The sequence below is a fragment of the Salvelinus fontinalis genome, chromosome 4 (assembly GCF_029448725.1).
Source record: "Salvelinus fontinalis isolate EN_2023a chromosome 4, ASM2944872v1, whole genome shotgun sequence".
In the NCBI taxonomy this organism is placed as follows: Eukaryota; Metazoa; Chordata; class Actinopteri; order Salmoniformes; family Salmonidae; genus Salvelinus; species Salvelinus fontinalis.
The window spans coordinates 59,224,916-59,235,077 of NC_074668.1; positions in this window are offsets into that span (position 1 = coordinate 59,224,916).

Sequence of the window (10,162 nt, forward strand, 5' to 3'; positions counted from 1 at the left end):
GCAGTGCATGCTGAACAGGTTGCTAGGTGTACGGTGTTTCCTCCGACACATTGGTGCGGCTGGCTTCCGGGTTGGATGCGCGCTGTGTTAAAGAAGCAGTGCGGCTTGGTTGAGTTGTGTTTCGGAGGACGCATGGCTCTCAACCTTCGTCTCTCCTGAGCCCGTACGGGAGTTGTAGCGATGAGACAAGACAGTAACTACTAACAATTGGATACTACGAAATTGGGGAGAAAAAGGGGGTAAAAATAATCATTAAAAAAAAAGAAAATGTCAGTGAAGACACTGGCCAGTTGGTAGCGCATGCTCGGAGTACACGTCCTGGTAATCCATCTGGCCCTGCGGCCTTGTGAATGTTGACCTGTTTAAAGGTCGTACTCACATAGGCTATGGAGAGCGTCGTCCGGAATACGAGGTCCATAGGGTGACGCGTCCGGAATAGCTGATGCTCTCATGCATGTTTCAGTGTTACTTGCCTCGAAGTGAGCAGAGAAGGAATTTAGCTCATCTGGTAGGCTCGTGCCACTGGGCAGCTCGTGGCTGTGCTTCCCTTTGTAGTCTGTAATAGTTTACAAGCCCTGCCACATCCGACGAGGATCGGAGCCGGTGTAGTACGATTCGATTTTAGTCCTGTATAGATGCTTTGCCTGTTTGACGGTTCGTCGGAGGGCATAGCAATATTTCTTATAAGCTTCCGGGTTAGAGTCCCGCTCCACAAAAGCGGCAGCTCTAGCCTTTAGCTCAGTGCGGATGTTGCCTGTAATCTACTGGTTAACGTATTAACTATTTACATTAAGCGGAGAAATGTATTACGCTACCCGTTCAACATTTTATTACATTAACTGTGTTATAATATTAACCATTGTTACAAGCCATTAGCTGTGGTATATCTAAGCAACAAGGCCCGAGGGGGTGTGGTATTTAAGTGATAATGCCTGAGATGCCGGTGTTTTGAGGATATATTGGCAGGCCCAAGACAAAGTTGTTCATGCTGGCTGGCAATGTTCTTATCCCTTGCTTGCTAGCTAACCAACTACGGCTAACTTACAGTCACGTCAAAAAGTGCAGCCAGAATAACAGCAAAGTAGCTGCATTTGCATTTGTTTAAGCTGTTTTCTAGTAACATGTATTTGGATATATCCATAACTATAAGCTGATGAGGCGCGATTTTGCCTGGCATAGAAAATATGCTCACTCATCAGGACACTGTTGTTCGGAGGAGCTAGCCAACCACACAGCTACAGTAACACAATCACTTCAAGGTTGCCGTTGGAAAGACTGCAAATTAGCTGCGTTTCGTATTTTTTTGTATATATCCATGAAAATGATGCCAGCTGAATCAAGATTTAGACTGGCTGAGAAACGCTGCCTGCCTGTGTAACGCCCGTCGGAAGAAGTGGACCAAGGTGCAGCGTGGTACGTGTTCATGATTTTTATTTACTCAGAACACCAAACAAAACAACAAAATAATAACGAACGTCACGTTCTGTAGGCTTCAGAGAGCTAACAAAAAACAACATCCCTGTCACGTTCCTGACCTATTTCTGTTAGTTTGTTATATGTGTTAGTTGGTCAGGACGTGAGGTTGGGTGGGCATTCTATGTTTTCTGTTTCTATGTTGGTTTATGGGTTGCCTGGTATGGCTCTTAATTAGAGGCAGGTGTTTGGCGTTCCTCTAATTAAGAGTCATATTTAGGTAGGTGTTTTCACAGTGTTCGTTGTGGGTGATTGTCTCCTGTGTTTGTGTATGTCGTTACGCCACACGGGACTGGTTTCGGTTTGTTTGTTCAGTGTTTTTTATGTGTAGGCTTTTTTCCCTGTTCGTGCGTTCTCGTGTGTTATGTGAGTCCGTCGTTCAGATCTGTCTACACCGTTTATTTGTTTTGTTAGTTTATTAGTCGAGTTCGTGTTTTTCGTTAATAAATCATGTCTACAAACTCAGCTGCATTTTGGTTCGATCCCTGCTCCTCCTCTTCTGATGAAGAGGAGGAGGAAAGCCGTTACAATCCCACAAAACTAATGTGGCAAAACAGGCTGCCTAAGTATGATTCCCAATCAGAGACAACGATAGACAGCTGTCCTTTATTGAGAACCATACCCGGCCAAAACATAGAAATAAAGAACATAGAGTTTCCCACCCGAGTCACACCCTGACCAACCACACATAGAGAATAAAAATATCTCTACAGTCAGGGCGTGACAGCCTGTCTGTCTTGTCCCGACTCACGACACATTCATTACTATGGGACAGCAGGAGATCGATTGAATATTGAAACAATGTTGCAAATGTCGGAGAGACAGAAAGCAAGGTTTATGCAAATCTCTGCTGTTGAAAACTAAATGGTAGTCTAAATAAATGTGAGATAATGTCTAGATGCTTTTTATAGTGGAGATCAAGTTCATAAATTGCTTAGCTGGGCTGATGAGACAATGGATTGCGCAGTCAGAGTAAATAGGCATTTTAATTGTCATAGGTTTAGCTGGTGGCAACTTGTGAAATAGACACCGATTGGAATGCGGTTTTAACCAATCAGCATTCAGGATTAGATCCACCCATTGTATAAATGGCCAATATACCATGGCTAAGGGCTGTTCTTTGCACAACGCAACGCGGAGTGCCTGGATACTGCCCTTAGCCATGGTATATTGGCCATATACCACAAACCCCAGAGGTGCCTTATTGCTATTATAAACTGGTTATTAACGTAATTAGTATAGTAAAAATACATGTTTTGTCATACCCGTGTTAATCGGTCTGATATTCTGCCATGGCTGTCAGCCAATCAGCATTCAGGGCTTGAACCACCCAGTTTATAATGGCCAATATACCACCATGGCTGTCAGCCAATCAGCATTCAGGGCTTGAACCACCCAATTTATAATGGCCAATATACCACACCCCCTTCGGCCTTGTTGCTTAATTATAGTTTAGAGACCCCTGTGCACATCTCCCAACGTTTTTGTAACATGCCTGCTGTTGGTTGATATACGGAATTGGTTGTACAGCATACACTTAAATGCAGGGTATCAGGTAACGGCTTTTGATGCTGTGCTGATTTCTTTTGATATTCTGTCTATTGCTGTGTATTGCTCCACTGACCCAATAAATCAAATCAAATCAAATGTATTTATGAAGCCATTTTTACATCAGCAGATGTCACAAAGTGCTTATACAGAAACCCAGCCTTAAATCCTAAACAGCAAGCAATGCAGATGTAGAGGCACAGTGGCTAGGAAAAACTCCCTAAAAAGGCAGGAGCCTAGGAAGAAACCTAGAGAGGAACTAGGCTATGAGGGATGGCCAGTCCTCTTCTGGCTGTGCTGGGTAGAGATTATAAGAGTACATGCCCATTATTAAGGCCAGATTGTTCTTGAAGATAATAATTAGGCTATCTTAAATTAAGATTTTGGAGGACTCTTAGGGAGCAGTAAGTACACCATTACCTGATGTTGCCTCAGACCAACATTCACCATCAAATGTCCATAGCGTACCGAACTGTGGCATGGCCTTTACTTTGTTGAAATAGCAGGATATTATATTAAACTGCAAGAAGAAAAACTAGTGTATAATTTTATTTAACCTTTATTTAACTAGGCAAGTCAGTTTAGAACAAATTTGATTTACAATGATGGCCTACACCGACCAAACCCGGACGACGCTGGGCCAATTGTGCGCCGCCCTATGGGACTCCCAATCACGGCCGGTTGTGATACAGCCTGGATTTGAATCAGATTGTCTGTAGTGACGCTTCTAGAACTGAGATGCAGTGCCTTAGACCGCTGCACCACTCGGGAGCCCATACAGTATTTTGTCATGAAACGGGTTGAAAGTTAAAGAGGTGTGTCAGCCACAGTTCTTGTCTGATTGAAGCACAGCTTTCAAAATGTTCCACAGCAATTGTAAACAATTCTAACTCAATGTCTCCGTGCATTGCAAAGTTGCATTAGTAGCCATTCATATAAATGATCATGTAGAATGTGAACCCCAGTCTCCCACTCAGGAAGTCAACGTCTTAACCAATAGACCAAAATAATATTTCATTCACGGCCGAGGCTGGTGTTAAATCTCAGGCAAGGCTACCTCATCAACATAAAATCAAGACTAAATCTGTAATGGGGCTAAATCTGTAATGGCGCCATATCTAAATGTTTCCAGGCTACATAAATATAGCTCTGTAACACATTTGGTGTGTTTGTCACAAAAAATATTCTGAACTAATAAATAGTGCTGCCACAGCCCCCAGGGGCCAAATCTGTGGTTTCTCCGTATCTTTTCAGGGTACATAAATGTCACGATCGTGTGGCGGATTGACAGACCAAAATGCAGCAGTTGGAAAATAAGCCATCTTCTTTTATTTAACAACACGAAGATGAACACGACACAAAACACTTTAACAAAACAACAAAACGACCGTGAAGCTACAAACGTTGTGCACATACATACAGGCTACAAACGTTCTACATAGACAATTACCCACAACCAATGAGAGCCTATGGCTACCCTAAATAAGGCTCCCAATCAGAGACAACCGAAATCAGCTGTCTCTAATTGGGAACTCATTCAGGTAACCATAGACTCTCCTAGACAACTAAACATACATAGACAACACTAGAAACATTTACTCCACACAAACCCATATACTATACACAAACCCTTTTACCATAAACAACACCCAAAACCAACAAAACATAAACATTCCCCATGTCACACCCTGACCTAACTAAAATAATAAAGAAAACAAAGAATACTAAGGCCAGGGCGTGACATAACCCCCCCCTTGAGGCGCGAACTCCGGGCGCACCATACACAGTCTAGGGGAGGGTCTGGGTGGGCTTCCCTCCACGGTGGCGGCTCCGGCTCTGGTCGTGGTCCCCACTTCACCACAGTCCCTAACCACCTCCTTAGCTTCTTCAAAATGACCCCTCTCCACATTAACCCCATTGCATTAAGGGGCAGTTCTGGACTAAGGGGCAGCTCCGGACTAAGGGGCAGTACCAGGGTAAGGGGCAGTACCAGGGTAAGGGGCAGTACCAGGGTCAGGGGCAGTACCAGGGTCAGGGGCAGTACCAGGGTCAGGGGCAGCTCCGGACTGAAGAATGGCAGCTCCGGACTGAGGGACTGCAGCTCTGGACTGAGGGACTGCAGCTCCGGACTGAGGGATGGCCCATGGCTGGCTGACGGATCTGGCTGCTCATGGCTAGCTGACGGATCTGGCTGCTCATGGCTAGCTGACGGATCTGGCTGCTCATGGCTAGCTGACGGATCTGGCTGCTCATGGCTAGCTGACGGATCTGGCTGCTCATGGCTAGCTGACGGATCTGGCTGCTCATGGCTAGCTGACGGATCTGGCTGCTCATGGCTAGCTGACGGATCTGGCTGCTCATGGCTAGCTGACGGATCTGGCTGCTCATGGCTAGCTGACGGATCTGGCTGCTCATGGCTGGCTGACTGATCTGGCTGCTCCTGTCTGGTTGGCGGCTCTGGCAGATCCTGTCTGGTTGGCGGCTCTGGCAGATCCTGTCTGGTTGGCAACTCTGGCAGATCCTGTCTGGTTGGCGGCTCTGGCAGATCCTGTCTGACGGACGGCTCTAGCGGCTCCTGTCTGGCTGGCGGCTCTAGCGGCTCCTGTCTGGCGGACGGCTCAGTAGGCTCATGGCAGACGGGCGGCTTTGCAGGCTCATGGCAGACGGGCGGCTTTGCAGGCTCATGGCAGACGGATGGCTCAGATGGCGCTGGGGAGACGGATGGCTCAGATGGCGCTGGGGAGACGGATGGCTCAGATGGCGCTGGGGAGACGGATGGCTCAGATGGCGCTGGGGAGACGGGCAGTTCAGTCATCGCTGGCAGACGGCAGACTCCTGCCGGCTGAGGCGCACTGTAGACCTGGTGCGTGGTGCCGGGACTGGTGGCACCGGGCTGGGGACACGCATCTCAGGGTTAGTGCGGGGAGAAGGAACAGGGCATACTGGACCCTGGAGACGCACATTAGGCCTAGTGCGTGGGGCCGGAACTGGTGGTACCGGACTGGGGACACGCATCTCAGGGCTAATGCGGGGAGCAGCAACAGGGCACACTGGACTCTCAAGGCGTACTATAGGCCTTGTGCGTGGTACCGGTACTGGTGGTACCGGGCTGAGAACCCGCACATCAGGGCGAGTACGGGGAGAAGGAACAGTGCGTACAGGACTCTGGAAACACACAGAGGGCTTGGTGCGTGGTGTAGGCACTGGTGGTAATGTGCTGGAGACACGCACCACAGGGCTAGTACGTGGAGGAACAACAGGGCTCTGGAGACACCCAGGAAGCTTGATGCGTGGTGTAGGCACTGGTGGTAATGGGCTGGAAACACGCACCTCAAAGCTAGTGCGGGGAGCAGGAACAGTGCGTAAAGGGCTCTGGAGACGCACCTTAGACCTAGTGCTTGGTGCCGGAACTAGTGGTACAGGGCTGGGGACATGCATCTCAGGATGAGTGCAAAAAGTAGGAACAGGACACACCGGGTTGTGAAGGTGTACTGGAGACCTGGTGTGTATAGCCGGCATCAAATCTTCCGGAACTTTAACACGAGTTTCAGGCTGAGTACGAGGAACTGACACAGGTGGCATCGGACAGCTAATACGCTCCTCAGGAATAATGCATTGCATACTCTGCCAAACCAACAGCTCTCTCTCTTCACTCTCCTCCAATTTCGTCAACAACTCTTCGAATGTCTCATAATCTCCCCTTCGTTCACTCTCCTCCAATCTGTCCAATAACTCCTCGACACACTCAGACTCACCCCTCAACTTCGCCGACTGCTCCAAGTGCCCCCCTCCAAAAAACATTTTGTGCTGTCTCTTGGGCTTCCTCCCGTGTCGCCGTGCTGCCTCTATCTCTGCCTTGGGGCAGTGATATTCCCCTGGCTGTGACCAGGGTCCTCTCCCGTCTAGAATTTCCTCCCATCTCCAGAAATCCTGTGTAGGTAGGTCCTGTTGCCGCCTTCCATGCCGCTTGGTCCTATGGTGGGTAATTCTGTCACGATCGTGTGGCGGATTGACAGACCAAAATGCAGCAGTTGGAAAATAAGCCATCTTCTTTTATTTAACAACACGAAGATGAACACGACACAAAACACTTTAACAAAACAACAAAACGACCGTGAAGCTACAAACGTTGTGCACATACATACAGGCTACAAACGTTCTACATAGACAATTACCCACAACCAATGAGAGCCTATGGCTACCCTAAATAAGGCTCCCAATCAGAGACAACCGAAATCAGCTGTCACTAATTGGGAACTCATTCAGGTAACCATAGACTCTCCTAGACAACTAAACATACATAGACAACACTAGAAACATTTACTCCACACAAACCCATATACTATACACAAACCCTTTTACCATAAACAACACCCAAAACCAACAAAACATAAACATTCCCCATGTCACACCCTGACCTAACTAAAATAATAAAGAAAACAAAGAATACTAAGGCCAGGGCGTGACAATAAATCAAGCTTTGTGACATATTTGGTGCCATTACCTCAAAGCAGTCTCTCTGACGTGAAATAGGGGCCAAATATGTGGTGGCTCCATATTTAATTATTTTAAGGGTACATAAAACAGCATCTCGGCCAAATTTGGTGCTTTTATCAAAAAGTGAATGATTTATCAGCTTAACTGCCCCACTAGAGGTGATAGTGAACTAAACATAAGCTTGTTTAGTTATGTTAAAATGGACAGAGATTTGTATAGCAGCAGAAAACAGTCATACTGTAACTGTGTGTTATTCAAATATGCATTCATAAATAAACCTTAACAACAGTAGATAATATGATTTAATAATGACTCCTAACATACTGGGCTCAATCATGGCAAAACAATTATGTATGTCAACATGTTACCTTAATTCATAATGCCCAGGCACTTTGTCTCTTACAGACTATCTTCCAATAGGGAAGTGTTTAAAATGTATTACTGATTTCACCCACAGTTGTTGCCTTTTAGAGTATTTGTTTTTCCTCTGCCTTTATGGCTGCAAGAGGACATTAGAGTGGCAGTATACTGTGGCCGAATAACCTGAAAACTGTGCCTCCCACATGTTAGGGCACGGCTTTATCTAACAGTATCACAGTGACAGTGTGAACATAAAACACCATGTCTGGCCATTTGTGGAAAGGCATGTATGACTACTGTGCAGAGTAGACATACTGATTCCCCATAAAATAACACTTCACTTGCCCTTAGGGCATCACACTAACCAAAGTGATTAAGTCGTATCTGAGAATTAGCCTGTGATAGTTGCCTCCAAGTCTCCAGAAATGAGAGAGTCAAAGCATCATAGCCACAATGCACTACACTGCCCCTGTACTAGAGGCTTGTAGAGTATGTTTCTATTAAAGGGGAAGTGCAGTTTTTTGATGACGTCATCACACTATGTGGTCAAAATAATACTCTGAAATTGTGAAAATTATGATAATGCCCTTTTAGTGTAAGAGCTTTAAAAAAAAGTTTTTTAAATGACTGGAATTTCAGCCTGTTCAGGTGGGATGGAGTTTTTTGGCCCACAACAGCATGACATACCAATCTGATCTCATTATTCTGACCAATGACCAGTCATCTTTAATTTGCATATGTATCCTCCTACTTTCAAGGGGAAAGCGGGGTAGGCTCTAGTCTAGAGTCTAGACAATCCTATCCGCCAATCCAGGCTGTGTACTGTATGTAAATATATTTCAATTTTGTATCAACATGCCCACACGATCAGCCTGAGCATTTCAATGGCAAAAGGAGGCTCAGGGAAATAAATGATCAAAATATATTTTTTGTTATTTTCATGAAATAAATACACACTGTGATTTATTAGACACAGAGTGACGATTTAAAAAAATAACATAAAACACACAGCATTCCATTCCAGTTGGAAAAAAAAATCACTCCGACATCCAGCAGTGCTCTATCAATCTCGATTGCCACTCTCTTTATCTGTGAGAAAATGTTCTCACTGTCTGCTCTAAGGGATTGGATCTGCCAGCTTGTTTTAATTTCAGCCTTGTCATGACAGGATGTGTAGGGGGCATCAGGAAATGACAGTGCGTGGGAAATGGTTAATGCACTTATTTTAGACTAGAGTGTTTGCCGCTGTGAGGAGGACACTCGAAACGCTTCTCATAGAGAATGAGAACCCATGTTTTGCAAAACCATGGCTGGTGATTTTGCCACAATAAAAATATTAGGGTATTTGTTTTTTGACTTTGTAACTGACAGATTAACCTTGACTTAAATCTGAGGTCACATAAATAATGTTTTACTGATGATGAAAGATAGGCTTGAAAACACATTCAGGCTGTTCTCAGCCCAACCTAAATAAGCTGATAATCAGAATAAGATGTGAACACAGACCTTCCTTCTCAAACAATCTCCACTTATGTTTAAATTTCATTCTTTGCCGTCTGTGAATGTCAACCAGCAGAGTATAAAAAGGAGGAACACTGGTAGCATACAACGTTCAATCCCTACCCATCTCTTTGTTTGACCTGTTTAGCAGAAGTACTATCATCCATGCAAAGAGATCCCTTACACTAATCCAAAGGCCACAGGGCATGGGTAAAAGTGGAAGCGGAGCTGGTGAACTTAATTGTATTCATTGCTGTGTCTGTGTGTATGTGTGTTTGTGCGTGTGTGTGTGTGTGTGCGTGAGAGACAGATAGAGAGAGATAGAGAAGAAAGTCATTCAGGCTGGGAGGGTCTATGTCTAGCAAGACACACAGATGTTGACCAGAAGGAAGCGTTTGTAAAACTGTCCAATCTTCTGTTTGTCCACCATTCTCATGGGAGTGTGTGTGTGTGTGTGTGTGTGTGTGTGTGGGGGGGGGGGGGGGGGGGGGGTTCATTAAGTGTAAACAACTTCCTCTCATGCTTGTCTTCCTCTCCTATACATATCAACTTTTCCACAGTGAAGTTTATGAAATGATGGCCTTATAACTTTCAGGGACTAAAAAAAAAGAATCCCCAGGGCCTATGATTTCTTAATCTGGCCCTTCATGCTCAAATGACAGTCCCCTAAGCATTTACCATTTGGGTGCACCTCAAAGTGGAGGTGTTACTCATGGAGCAAAACATTTCTTTATTTTAATAACAAAACACCTGAAACAGGACACAGACATTTTAGAAGATAAAT